We start from the raw sequence: 14,536 nt of genomic DNA, 5'->3' as shown, positions 1-14,536 counted from the left end.
AAGGGTGAGTTAAGCCGGGCAAGTGGCATGAAAGTGTTGTAAGTGTTTTACATTGGGTACATAGTTACCAAATGTTAAGTCTTCATTTAAAAACAGTAAGTGACTCAAAACGTGTGCCCGTACAGAAAAAGCTTGAATGCCTGTCTTCTAAAGTTCTAAAGGGTGAGTTAAGCCAGGCAAGTGGCATGAAGGTGTTGTAAGTGTTTTACATTAGGTCAGGGCTGGTCCATTATTGTTTGTTTGTTTTATTAGGTTTTTAATGTCATCTTTTTACCCTTTTGATTACATTAATGACAGAAACTGTAGTTACTCATTACACAAGGTTCATCAGATCACACAAGGTTATATCGAACACAGTCATGGACAATTTAGTATCTCCAATTTATCTCACTTTCATGTCTTTGAACTGTGGAAGGAAACCGTAGCACCCGGAGTAAACCCACGCAGGCACAGGGAAAACATGCAAACTCCACACAGAATACAAGTCCTTAGCAATGCATTGCAAAAAACAAGAAAATAAATCAGCTAGATCTCACCTGCCTTTCCCCCAAGTTCATTCAAGCTCAAGGATTAATACTCCACTTTACATAAATCCTCTTGAACCCGATTGTTCCTTGGGACTCCCAGCTCATGGTTAGATTTCCTTGTAAAATTGGAGGTTTTTGGGCATTGATCCATAGAGTAACACAACCCCAAAACACACCAAACTTTTAATTTTCTTCTTCCCGCCATTTTTTCTCTCAAACAGGATATGCCCTTCTGCAGACCTCTCCAGGAGTCCCGCCCCCAGCCTTCTTAAAGGAACAGTTCTATGCTGGTTCAACAAATTTATTTTGGTCCCCTTTTTAATCTTTGACCACCAAATGGCAAAACATATTTCACATATTTTAAATATTAAAATGCACACAGAAATATCTACCCTTGCAAGGAATTATTTTTAAGCCTTTTCTTAGATTTAATGTGCTAAAATATACTTTCTAAAAACAACACTTTTAATGTGGCAGTGTCACAAGGGGATATCATTTCATTAAGATAATGGGTGTAATCTACAAAGTTGAATCAGTTCATCCGGACACAAGTTTGTTGTAGAGATACGTTATATGCAGCCGATTTGCATAACGACCGATCACCGCCCATTGCATAACAATGGAATCGGTGATCAGGTCCATATGCAAATCACAATGACCATTTATTCGGCTGCATATAAGGTTGGGGTTATTCACCACCAGCTCAGACTGAAGAAGTCACTTGGATGAGTGGTGAAACGTATCTCTACAACAAACTTGTGTCCAGATGAACTGATTCAACTTTGTGGATTTGTGTACCTGGATTATTGAGCATGCATCAAGAGATAATGGGTGTAAGGAAGCTCCAGTGGATGCTATCGGCTCGTTGGGCATCTACATTCAGTCATGATTGGCTATGTCTTTTGAGCAAGGGCCAGAAAAGAAAAAGCCTACCTGCATATTGAATGAACTAGGGCTGGCTCGATACCACTTTATGTCCGATACCGGTACCGATACTGCAAACTGAGTATCTGCCGATACTGATACCAATCCAATACCGTCATTTCTCCTATCCAACAACTAAGCAGTAATTATACATGTCTCAATGCACCATGGTTAAACTAGCTATCTAAATAATGCTCAGACTGAAACTAATATTCTAAAGGAATAAATACAGAACCTACAACATCACACTTCTGCAAAACTGCTGTTTTTATTTTCACTTTTACACAGAACATTTAGCAGCATTTTTGGTTTCACTTACATTTGAGCTGTTGTTCACGTGACACATCTCGCTTTACGGTGTGTCGTCCAAAGTGTCTACAATTGGAAGATGTGGATGTCAATCAAACGCGATGGACCAATTAGAATTGACGCAGAGTTGAGATTTTCCGGGAAACTGTGTAGTTTGTTTTATTTCATAACACTAATGGATTAATCATTGAGGATGTGAGAGATCTCCAAGCTGGGACAAGATATGTTTTCTTTATCTTAGGTGAGCGATTTATCATTTATAAAGTGATTTTTATTGTTTAAACAGTGTTTTTAGATGTGGCAGTAGTAGATGATTTTTTTAAATGCTAAAAGTTTAAGTAGATCAGTGTTTTAATTACTGAACGGATGTTGCAGATGAGTTGTAGATCAGTGGCAGATCAGTGGCACATGTTAATGATGTCATCAAGATGCACCTTGTTACGGCAGTTGCCGAGTGAGCTGGCAATAAACGGCACTCTGTTGGAACGTATCTTGTGTTATTTGCTTTACACACAAACAATGGCCTTATTTACATTAAGTGTTATTTACATTAAGCAACAGTATCAGATCGGGTTACATGTTTTTTTTCCTTCCGATATCCGATCCAGTGATTTGGGCCAGGATCGGTGCCAGCCCTAGAATGAACAATGATTCAGTTTTCCATCAGCAAATACGCGGCATTAAAATATGATATTAGGTGGTCTGAAAAAGAGTATTTATAGTGCCATAAGAGTCCATACACAAATATGAAAGCACTGCCAACTAGTAGTGAGGAAATGACATTTGCAGTCATATAAAGTAAAGTAACCTAAATTAAATTAAATTAAGAATAGGTAAAATTTAGGTTATGATGATAAGTAAAAACACAAAACAGCCCTCATCACTTCTTGTTTTCATCAAAAGGTATGAGATGTGGAGAACCGGATTTGAACCGGCAACCCACTGAACCAAGGAGTAGTGGTGGTAAATTCGGTTCATTTTATGGACTCGGGTTAATCTGAGTCACTCAGTAATGTGATCTAGTTCACTTGAGTCATTGAGTCACTTGAGTCCCGCCCCCCTCCCCAGTGACAGTGTTAACACCTCAGCAAATGCTGTCTGAATTTGTTCTGAATGGTTTGTGATGGAATGTGGGCCATTTTTTAACAAGATAAATTATTTGAGAATGTAGGAAGGCTGCACATAAGATGAGATGAGATAAAATAAGAAACACTTTATTAATGGCTAATGTACGGCAGCATACATACAATATAATACAAAACAGTTGTTGTACAATAAATTATTAAATAAAATAAAGATAAAAGTATAAAGTATGTTCCTAAGGTAATCTTTTGAAAGCCTGATGGTTTGACTGTATATTGCTAGCATAATTCAGAGGTTCTGTAGTTCCACTGTATTTGGATTTCTTGGTACAACAAAGTACAATAGTGATTTACCACTTCTTTTTGTAAAAGAATGTGTTTAATATAAAGTTATTATTTATTAATGCAAAAGTCTGTGTTCACAGTTTTTCGTGGAGTTAGCTGTAAGATAAATAATGTCCTACATACATGTCCCACAGAACATAAAAAAATGAGGTAACCTCTGTATCGTTTACCTAATGGTGGATAAACTGACCCAACAAAAGAAGCTCAGTAGACTTAATTAAATCACATTTGTTACACTGCCACCAAACTGAACATCATTACAAGAGAACTTTTACAATGTAAGGCTCATTAATGTTGAAAGGTAAAAGATAAAGGCATAAGGTAATTGGTTAACAAGTGCCGAATTTACTTCAAGATGGATCATGGACAATAGGGTAACCCTTTCTTTTACAGTTCAGGGTATAAACCAGGTAAGTGCGAGGTACAAATCGAACTGAGTCACAAATTGACAATAATAAGACAGAATACCATAGTCCCAAATTTACTTCGAAACAACATTAAAACCACCTCCTTGTTTCTACACTCACTGTCCATTTTATCAGCTCCACTTACCATATAGAAGCACTTTGTAGTTCTACAATTACTGACTGTAGTCCATGTTTTTCTACATATCTTTTTTAGCCTGCTTTCACCCTGTTCTTCAATGGTCAGGACCCGCACAGGACCACCACATAGCAGGTATTATTTAGGTGGTGGATCATTCTCAGCACTGCAGTGACAATGACATGGTGGTGGTGGGTTAGTGTGTGATGTGCTGGTATGAGTGGATAAGACACAGCAGTGCTGCTGAAGTTTTTAAATACCCACTCACTGTCCACTCCTACCTAGTTGGTCCACCTTGTAGATGTATAGTGAGAGACGATCGCTCATCTATTGCTGCTGTTCGAGTTGGTCATCTTCTAGACCTTCATCTGTGGTCACAGTGGTTGGTGGACTATTCTCAGTCCAGCAGTTACAGTGAGGTGTTTAAAAACTCCATCAGCATTGCTGTGTCTTATTCAGTCATACCAGCACAACACACACTAACACACCACCACCATGTCAGTGCCACTGCAGTGCTGAGAACGACCCACCACCCAAATAATACCTACCCTGTGGTGGTCCTGGGAGAGTCCTGATCATTTAAGAACAGCATGAAAGGGGGCTAGCTAACAAAGCATGCAGAGAAACTGATGGACAACAGTCAGTAATTGTAGAACTACAAAGTGCTTCTATATGGTAAGTGGAGCTAATAAAATGGACAGTGAATGTAGAAACAAGGAGGTGGTTTTATTGCTATGGCTGATCGGTGTATGCAGTCGAAACATAATGCTTAATAGAGTTCCTTCATAACCTGCAAAAACAACCACGGAATAAAACTGGAACCTTGGTCCAACTAAACAATCTTTGGTAAACTGTCACCAGAGAGACTCAGACCAGGTAGTGGAGTCAAGTGCAGGTTTATTAGTTCACCAGAGTAGTCACAAACAAACAAGGGTGATACCGGGTAGTCAGGCCAAAATCCACAGCAAACAAAACCAAAACAGAAAACCAATCTATAAACCGCGAGACAGAAAGCAAGGGTCTTAGCAAATACAAGACTTTGCAATGAGTTAAACAAAGACCAGAGCTGCGTCCGGAATTGCATACTTCCATACTCAATAGTACGCAAAATGAGGACGCGAGAGCGGTTAGTATGTCCGAATACATAGTATACACAAAAAGGTACGCGAGAAGTACCCGGATGACCTACTTCTTGGGCAGCCATGTTTGAGTATGCAAGCGATGCACACTTGTGGTCCGCTAATGTATCCCATAATGCAACTGGAGCTGCGTAGGCATTCGAAGCGGAATAAAAAACACGAAAGACAGCGGAAAACGGAGTCCTCTGTTTACAAGTGTAAGTAAGATAAATAAAATAAAAGACAATAAATATCCAAAATTTTGGCAAGTGGGGTTTTGTAATGAGTCTGTAACTTTGTTGATATTATGTCATGACGTTGGTAAGATGGCGGATGTAGTACGTAGCGGTGTTGCATGCATACTGCATACTTCTGTACTGAAAGTATGTACTTTTTTACCGGCTGAGTAGTGCATACTTCCTCCAATCTAGTACATACTCTGTAAGTATGCGATTCCGGATGCAGCTCAGGTTTTTTAAAGATTCCAAGATGGTCACTGATTATGATCAGGTGAGCCACCAACCAGCTAGTACTCAGGTGAGGGTGCGCTCTGCTGGTGAGGAGGGGAACCAGCAGCCTCAGATGTGACATAAACCAAATGTGGTACAAAGTTATTTTAAGGCTTTTACGAGAGCGTAGCATACAGATTGGAATGTCCCCTGGGACTCCTGTAGCAGCACACATTATTGTGAGGAGATAACTGTTCCCGAGGGAGTTTTAGGTAACGAACCTACGCAATCAATCAAAATATGCTTGAACAGATCAAACATTACTTGAATTGGTTGGAGAGGGGCTGGTTAAATAACTTGATTTGGCTTACCCCATTACTTGACAAATGTGGCAGGTGCAACAATACCTGTTCATGTCTGTTGATAGGTCTTCTGGACTCCTAGATGTCCTGAACAGGGTTGGCCATGAGCTAAAGTAAGAACTTGCAATCTGTACGGTTGAGGCACAACTACCTGGTGAACATCAAAATGATCATCTGTAACAAAAGAAAGAGACCACTGTCTCGTTTATACATCATTGGTCAAATAATAATGATTACCATGCGATGAACTAACAGAATAAGGTTTGACCACCATTTCACCGTTTTTTAATCTTAAATTATTCTTTTGAGAATTCACAAGTTTCTCTCTGATTATATACGTGTCATTGCTCAAATGATCAAATATCTCACATACATCTGGTTCATCTGCAATAACCCCTGGAATGGTACATACACTAATCAGCCATAACATTAAAAGCACCTTTTTGTTTCTACACTCACTGTCCATTTGATCAGCTCCACTTTGTAGTTCTACAATTACTGACTGTAGTCCATCTATTTCTCTGCATGCTTTGTTAGCCCCCTTTCATGCTGTTCTTCAATGGTCAGGACCCCCACATGACCACTACAGAGCAGGTATTATTTAGGTGGTGGATCATTCTCAGCACTGCAGTGACACTGACATGGTGGTGGTGTGTTAGTGTGTGTTGTGCTGGTATGAGTGGATAAGACACAGCAATGCTGATGGAGTTTTTAAACACCACGCTCTCACTGCTGGACTGAGAATAGTCCACCAACAAAAAATATTCAGCCAGCAGCACCCTGTGGGCAGCGTCTTGTGACCACTGATAAAGGTCGACCAACTCAAACAGCAGCAATAGATGAGCGATCGTCTCTGACTTTACATCTACAGTACATCTACCAACTAGGTAAGAGTGTCTAATAGAGTGGACAGTGTGTGGACACGGTACTTAAAAACTCCAGCAGCGCTGCTGTGTCTGATCCACTCATACCAGCACAACACACACTAACACACCACCACCATGTCATTGTAACTGCAGTGCTGAGAATGATCCACCACCTAAATAATACCTGTTCTGTGGGGGTCCTGACCATTGAAGAACAGCATGAAGGGGGGCTAACAAAGCATGCAGAGAAACAGAAGGACTACAGTCAGTAATTGTAGAACTACAAAGTGCTTCTATATGGTAAGTGGAGCTAATAAAATGAACAGTGAGTGTAGAAACAGGGAGGTGGTTTTAATGTTATGGCTGATCAGTGTATCTCCTGCCAGATAGTTGCCCGAGATAAAAGATATACCACTCACAGGCAGTTGAGAATGGATGGCAATTTTTCCTTGTTTAACTAGGTCAGGTAACTCAACAAGGACATTATGCAATGGCGCCCAGGCACCATTTGTCAAATAAACTAGATTTCTCATATACAAATTCTACAAATGTTTGACTAGCGCGCTTCTCTTTATTCCTAAATTATTTATGGTATGCTTCAGGCACCAATACATAGGCTTTAAGCACAGCTGCTTTCACCACCTCATAATCCATGCTTTGTTGTAGTGACAATGTGGATCAAACTTTTCGGGCTTTACCAACTAATAGAGCAACAGAGCCCACAGACTCCTAGGCCAATCAAGTGTGATCGCTATTCTTTCAAAGATAGGGGAATAGGTGTCTACCACTTTCTCCTTAACCGTAGGAACCAAGCTAATGTGCTTACTTATGTCAGTGCTCCTCTACAATACTGAGGTAAAGTGGATAAGACACAGAAGCGCTGATGGAGTTTATAAACACCTCACCGTCACTGCTGGACTGAGAATAGTCCACCAAGCAAAAATATATCCAGCCAACAGTGCCCCGTGGGCAGCGTCCTGTGACCACTGATGAAGGTCTGGAAGATGACCAACTCAAACAGCAGCAATAGATGAGCGATCGTCTCTGACTTTACATCTACAAGGTGGACCAACTAGGTAGGCATGCCTAATAGAGTGGACAGTGAGCGGACACGGTATTTAAAAACTCCAGCAGCGCTGCTGTGTCTGATCCACTCATACCAGCACAACACACACTAACACACCACCACCGTGTCAGTGTCACTGCAGTGCTGAGAATGATCCACCACCCAAATAATACCTGCTCTGTAGTGGTCCTGGGAAAGTCCTGACCACTGAAGAACAGGGTGAAAGCAGGCTAAAAAGTATGCAGGGGGGTTTTAATGTTATAAGCATGCACACACACTCTTTTGTGTGTTTGAAAGGCAAATAGTTAACTTCAAAGGTAGGAAGCTAGAAAACACAAAACATATTTCAAATCCCAAAAATCCACCCCAAAGCAGCTGTAGTTTTTCATCTTAGTTCAGGGTAGTGCAGGTTTCTGGTACAGCACCATACAGCATGGTAATTTCTCCTCAAGCTACTTTCATCTTTATGATGAAAAATAATCAAACTGTGCTGTACCCTCCAGGACCAGAACTGAATGACCCATTAACAGAAGGCTTTTTTTCTAGTCTCCTAGAGTTGATTGATTGATTTTAAACATTGATTCTGAACCTTTGAACAACAGTTGCCTTCAAAGACATAACTTACCTGTGTATTTTTTGCAACCATGAGGACTAAGACATGTGAGTCCATTCTAATGGACCATGTGGCATTCCAATCCAATTGGCTTGCTCTTCTACATATTCTGGAAAGTGAAACACATTAAGAAGTTCATTTGTACCCAGTTATAGATAAAGACTAAACTATAGGCAGTTCAGTTCATGATTATTTGTGTGGCCACAATAATTATGTGCTATAATGCTGACTTATCATTGTTAGCTACTTTTGGTTGCTCCTGTCCTGGCTAACTTTCTATATATACATATATATATATATATATATATATATATATATATATATATATATATATATATATATATATATATATATATATATATACAGTGTATCACAAAAGTGAGTACACCCCTCACATTTCTGCAGATATTTAAGTATATCTTTTCATGGGACAACACTGACAAAATGACACTTTGACACAATGAAAAGTAGTCTGTGTGCAGCTTATATAACAGTGTAAATTTATTCTTCCCTCAAAATAACTCAATATACAGCCATTAATGTCTAAACCACCGGCAACAAAAGTGAGTACACCCCTAAGAGACTACACCCCTAAATGTCCAAATTGAGCACTGCTTGTCATTTTCCCTTCAAAATGTCATGTGATTTGTTAGTGTTACTAGGTCTCAGGTGTGCATAGGGAGCAGGTGTGTTCAATTTAGTAGTACAGCTCTCACACTCTCTCATACTGGTCACTGAAAGTTCCAACATGGCACCTCATGGCAAAGAACTCTCTGAGGATCTTAAAAGACGAATTGTTGCGCTACATGAAGATGGCCAAGGCTACAAGAAGATTGCCAACACCCTGAAACTGAGCTGCAGCACAGTGGCCAAGATCATCCAGCGTTTTAAAAGAGCAGGGTCCACTCAGAACAGACCTCGCGTTGGTCGTCCAAAGAAGCTGAGTGCACGTGCTCAGCGTCACATCCAACTGCTGTCTTTGAAAGATAGGCGCAGGAGTGCTGTCAGCATTGCTGCAGAGATTGAAAAGGTGGGGGGTCAGCCTGTCAGTGCTCAGACCATACGCCGCACACTACATCAAATTGGTCTGCATGGCTGTCACCCCAGAAGGAAGCCTCTTCTGAAGTCTCTACACAAGAAAGCCCGCAAACAGTTTGCTGAAGACATGTCAACAAAGGACATGGATTACTGGAACCATGTCCTATGGTCTGATGAGACCAAGATTAATTTGTTTGCTTCAGATGGTCTCAAGCATGTGTGGCGGCAATCAGGTGAGGAGTACAAAGATAAGTGTGTCATGCCTACAGTCAAGCATGGTGGTGGGAATGCCATGGTCTGGGGCTGCATGAGTGCAGCAGGTGTTGGGGAGTTACATTTCATTGAGGGACACATTAACTCCAATATGTACTGTGAAATACTGAAGCAGAGCATAATCCCCTCCCTCCGGAAACTGGGTCGCAGGGCAGTGTTCCAGCATGATAATGACCCCAAACACACCTCTAAGACGACCACTGCTTTATTAAAGAGGCTGAGGGTAAAGGTGATGGACTGGCCAAGCATGTCTCCAGACCTAAACCCAATACAACATCTTTGGGGCATCCTGAAGCGGAAGGTGGAGGAGCGCAAAGTCTCGAATATCCGCCAGCTCCGTGATGTCGTCATGGAGGAGTGGAAAAGCATTCCAGTGGCAACCTGTGAAGCTCTGGTAAACTCCATGCCCAGGAGAGTTAAGGCAGTTCTGGGAAATAATGGTGGCCACACAAAATATTGACACTTTAGGAACTTTCACTAAGGGGTGTACTCACTTTTGTTGCCGGTGGTTTAGACATTAATGGCTGTATATTGAGTTATTTTGAGGGAAGAATAAATTTACACTGTTATATAAGCTGCACACAGACTACTTTTCATTGTGTCAAAGTGTCATTTTGTCAGTGTTGTCCCATGAAAAGATATACTTAAATATCTGCAGAAATGTGAGGGGTGTACTCACTTTTGTGATACACTGTATATATAATTATATATATATATATATATATAATTATATATACAGTAGTGTTCAAAATAATAGCAGTCCAACACCATTAACCTGATAAATCACTGTTTTTAGTAGAAATGCTATTTCTACATAGCAAAAAATTGACTTGAAAGTGTAGTAGAGTAATGAAAACAAAACAAACCCAACAATTAGGACATGCATCCCACTCATTCTGAGTAATCGAAGCATTGATTGAAAGGGGGTTGTTCAAAATAATAGCAGTGAGGAGTTCAATTGGTGAAGTCATTCATTCTGCAGAAGAACGGGTGTCAGTTTTGGCCCTTATTTAATGTAGGAGGGTGGCAAATGTTGCACAGGTTGGTCATAGCGCGTTTCCTTCTGAAATACTGGGGAAAATTAGTTGTTCCAGACATTGTTCTGATGAACAGCGTACTTTGATTAAAAAGTTGATTGTAGAGAGAAAAAACATACAGAGAAGTGCAGCAAATTATAGCCTGCTCAGCTAAAATGATCTCAAATGCCTTGAAGTGACAACCAAAACCTGAAAGATACGGAAGGAAGCGTGGAACTACTGTTCAAATGGATCGAAGATTAGCCAAAATAGCAAATACTCAGTCAATGATCACCTCCAGAAAGATCAAGGAACATCTAAATTTACCAATGAGTACAGGAGATGATTAAATGAAGCCAATTTACCAGCAAGAACTCCTTGCAAAGTCCCGTTGTTAAGAAAAAGACGTTTCCTGAATGGGTTAACATTTGCCAAGGAACACATTGACTGGTCCAAAGAGAAATGGCTCAACATTTTGTGGACTGGTGAAAGCAAAATTGTTCTATTTGGGTCTAGTGGCCGTAGACAGTATGTCAGACGACCACCAAGCACTGAATTCAAGCCAAAGTTCACTGTGAAGACAGTAAAGCACGGTGGTACAAAATGATGATATGGGGATGTTTCTCATACCATGGTGTTACGCCTATTTATCACATACGAGGGATCATGGATCAGTTTAAATTAGGGCTGTCGAAGTTAACGCGATAATAACGCATTAACGCAATCTCAATTTAACGCGATTAAGATAAATAGTGCCATTAACGCAAATTCTAGTTCATGTTGAGACTTGACTGGTAGAACAAACGTTTTAATGTCGGACATGTCACCGTTTTTCATTTGCGGTTTGTTAACAAAATGTAAAAGAGCGTCGTAGCATCTGCACTTGCATAATAAAGAAATAAATACACGCTATATTCACAAGTTGTTGGGAGCAGAACACTTTATTAACTTATTCTGTTACGGTAAAGAATACCGGACAGCTGAGTCAAGCACGTTGTCCATGAACTATGGAAGCCCCAAAGGGTCAAAACACACTCACTTCGTGTAGAAACGTCCATCAAACCATTGGATAGTATTACTACCTAGTATGTGAGTGAATAAAACTCCCTTACAGTTTTCTCTTGTCCCAGCAGTTTTTAACATAAGTACATTTAGCATAAAATGTGTTCACCATTTTAATTGTAACATTTCACTTAAAAATCCTTGTTTTCTATAACATTTACACAGATTTTTTTAATGCGATTAATCGCGATTAACTATATGAAATTCTGAGATTAATCGCGATAAAAAATTTTAATCGTTTGACAGCCCTAGTTTAAATATATCAGAATACTTGAGCAGATCATGTTGCCCTATGTTGAAGAAAAAATGTCCTTAAAATGGGTGTTTCAACATGAGAATGACCCAAAACATCTTGGTTACAGACAAACAAGATTGAGGTAATAGAGTGGCCAGCCCAATCCCCTGACTTCAATCTCATAGAGAACTTGTGGGCTGATATCTGAAACGTGTTTTTTTGAGGCAAAACCCAAAATTGCAGAAGAACTGTGGAATGTAGTCTAATCATCCTGGACTGGAATACCTGTTCAGAGGTGCCAGAAGTTGGTTGACTCCATGCAACACAGATCTCGGAAACAATTGTTCTGCCACTAAATATTAGTTCAGTAATTTAAAGTAAAGTGAAACCTCAAAAAAATTTTCATGTTATAGATACATTTTTTTAGTTTTTAAAGAAAAATGCTGGCACTGCTATTATTTTGAACAGCCTAATATTCATTTTTCTTAATTTTCTGTAAAGGATTGACACAAACTGACTCAATTTTAATGTTTTAATGTTAATGTTTTGATTTAGAATTGAAAGTGTAGTATTTTCAGTGCATTTGCATTCATGGAAATAAAAGTTATTATAATGATTTTGTGCTTTATTCGCTTTTTTAAAATCACTGCTATTTTTTTGAACACCACTGTATATATATATATGTGAGAAATAGAATTGTTGCTCTCCACAAAGATGGCCTGGGCTATAAGAAGATTGCTAACACCCTGAAACTGAGCTACAGCATGGTGGCCAAGGTCATACAGCGGTTTTCCAGGACAGGTTCCACTCGGAACAGGCTTTGCCAGGGTCGACCAAAGAAGTTGAGTCCACGTGTTCGGCGTCATATCCAGAGGTTGGCTTTAAAAAATAGACACGTGAGTGCTGCCAGCATTGCTGCAGAGGTTGAAGACGTGGGAGGTCAGCCTGTCAGTGCTCAGACCATACGCCACACACTGCATCAACTCGGTCTGCATGGTCGTCATCCCAGAAGGAAGCTGACGCACAAGAAAGCCCGCAAACAGTTTGCTGAAGACAAGCAGTCCAAGAACATGGATTACTGGAATGCCCTGTGGTCTGGCGAGACCAAGATAAACTTGTTTGGCTAAGATGGTGTCCAGCATGTGTGGTGGCGCCCTGGTGAGAAGTACCAAGACAACTGTATCTTGCCTACAGTCAAGCATGGTGGTGGTAGCATCATGGTCTTGGGCTGCATGAGTGTTGCTGGCACTGGGGAGCTGCAGTTCATTGAGGGAAACATGAATTCCAACATGTACTGTGACATTCTGAAACAGAGCATGATCCCCTCCCTTCGAAAACTCATGGCAGTTTTCCAACAGGATAACGACCCCAAACACAACCTCCAAGATGACAACTGCCTTGCTGAGGAAGCTGAAGGTAAAGGTGATGGACTAAACCCAATTGAGCACCTGTGGCAAATCCTCAAGTGGAAGGTGGAGGAGTTCAAGGTGTCTAACATCCACCAGCTCCGTGATGTCATCATGGAGGAGTGGAAGAGGATTCCAGTAGCAACCTGTGCAGCTCTGGTGAATTCCATGCCCAGGAGGGTTAAGGCAGTGCTGGATAATAATGGTGGTCACACAAAATATTGACACTTTGGGCACAATTTGGACATGTTCACTGTGGGGTGTACTCACTTACGGTATGTTGCCAGCCATTTAGACATTAATGGCTGTGTGTTGAGTTATTTTCAGAAGACAGTAAATCTACACTGCTATACAAGCTGTACACTGACTACTCTAAGTTATATACAAGTTTCATGTCTATAGTGTTGTCCCATGAAAAGATATAATGAAATATTTGCAGAAATGTGAGGGGTGTACTCACTTTTGTGATACACTGTATATTTCGCAGCTAAAAGCCTTTGTTGCCTTCCCTACCTTCCAAATTAGTTAATTACTCATGTGTCTGTGAACAAATAGTAAACATTAACAAACAAGTCTTTATATACAATAATGGAATACAATATTGAAGCTGCAGTGTTGCACAGGTATAATAGACTATAAAGTCAGCTAATGCAGACGACATTATACTGAAAACTCTGCAAACAAAAGCTTGTGTGGATAAGCATTTTTTGTCATTTAAAACCCAAGCTGCTCCTTACTACCTTTGTAGTAAACCTTGTAAGCAATGAAATATCAGACTCTGGTATCAAGATATCACATTTAACAGCAAATTTAATAGAACATACAATGTATGGAGAATGTATCTTCAATAGTGCAAAATCAGTTACCATTTTCCACTTCCTTTTTTACATACCATCTTCTGGATTTCAATGCATCACAAGTTGGACATTTGTGCTTATTTATTAAAAATCTAAATGTAAAGTGATATGACACCCAAAAGTGAGCTGAGGTGCATTTTGTTTTCACTGATACTGCTTAAGATGTTTCTACAATATAATTGGAGTCCACCTGTGGTAAATTCTATTAATTGGACATGATTGGGGATTGCCAACACCTGCCTATATAAGGTCCCACAGTTAACAGAGCAAACTCCAGGCCATGGGGTCAAAGGAATTATCTGCAGACCTCAGAAACAGGATTGTGTCAATACATAGATCTGGAGATGGGTACAGAAAAATTGCTGCAGCTTTACAGGTCCCAAAGAGCACAGTGGCCACCATTATTCGTAAATGGAAGCAGTTTGGAACCACCAAAAATCTTCCT

This window comes from Trichomycterus rosablanca, chromosome 16 (assembly GCF_030014385.1).
Source record: "Trichomycterus rosablanca isolate fTriRos1 chromosome 16, fTriRos1.hap1, whole genome shotgun sequence".
Classification (NCBI taxonomy): Eukaryota; Metazoa; Chordata; class Actinopteri; order Siluriformes; family Trichomycteridae; genus Trichomycterus; species Trichomycterus rosablanca.
The sequence above is the reverse complement of the archived record's forward strand: the minus strand, read 5'-3'. Positions refer to the sequence as shown.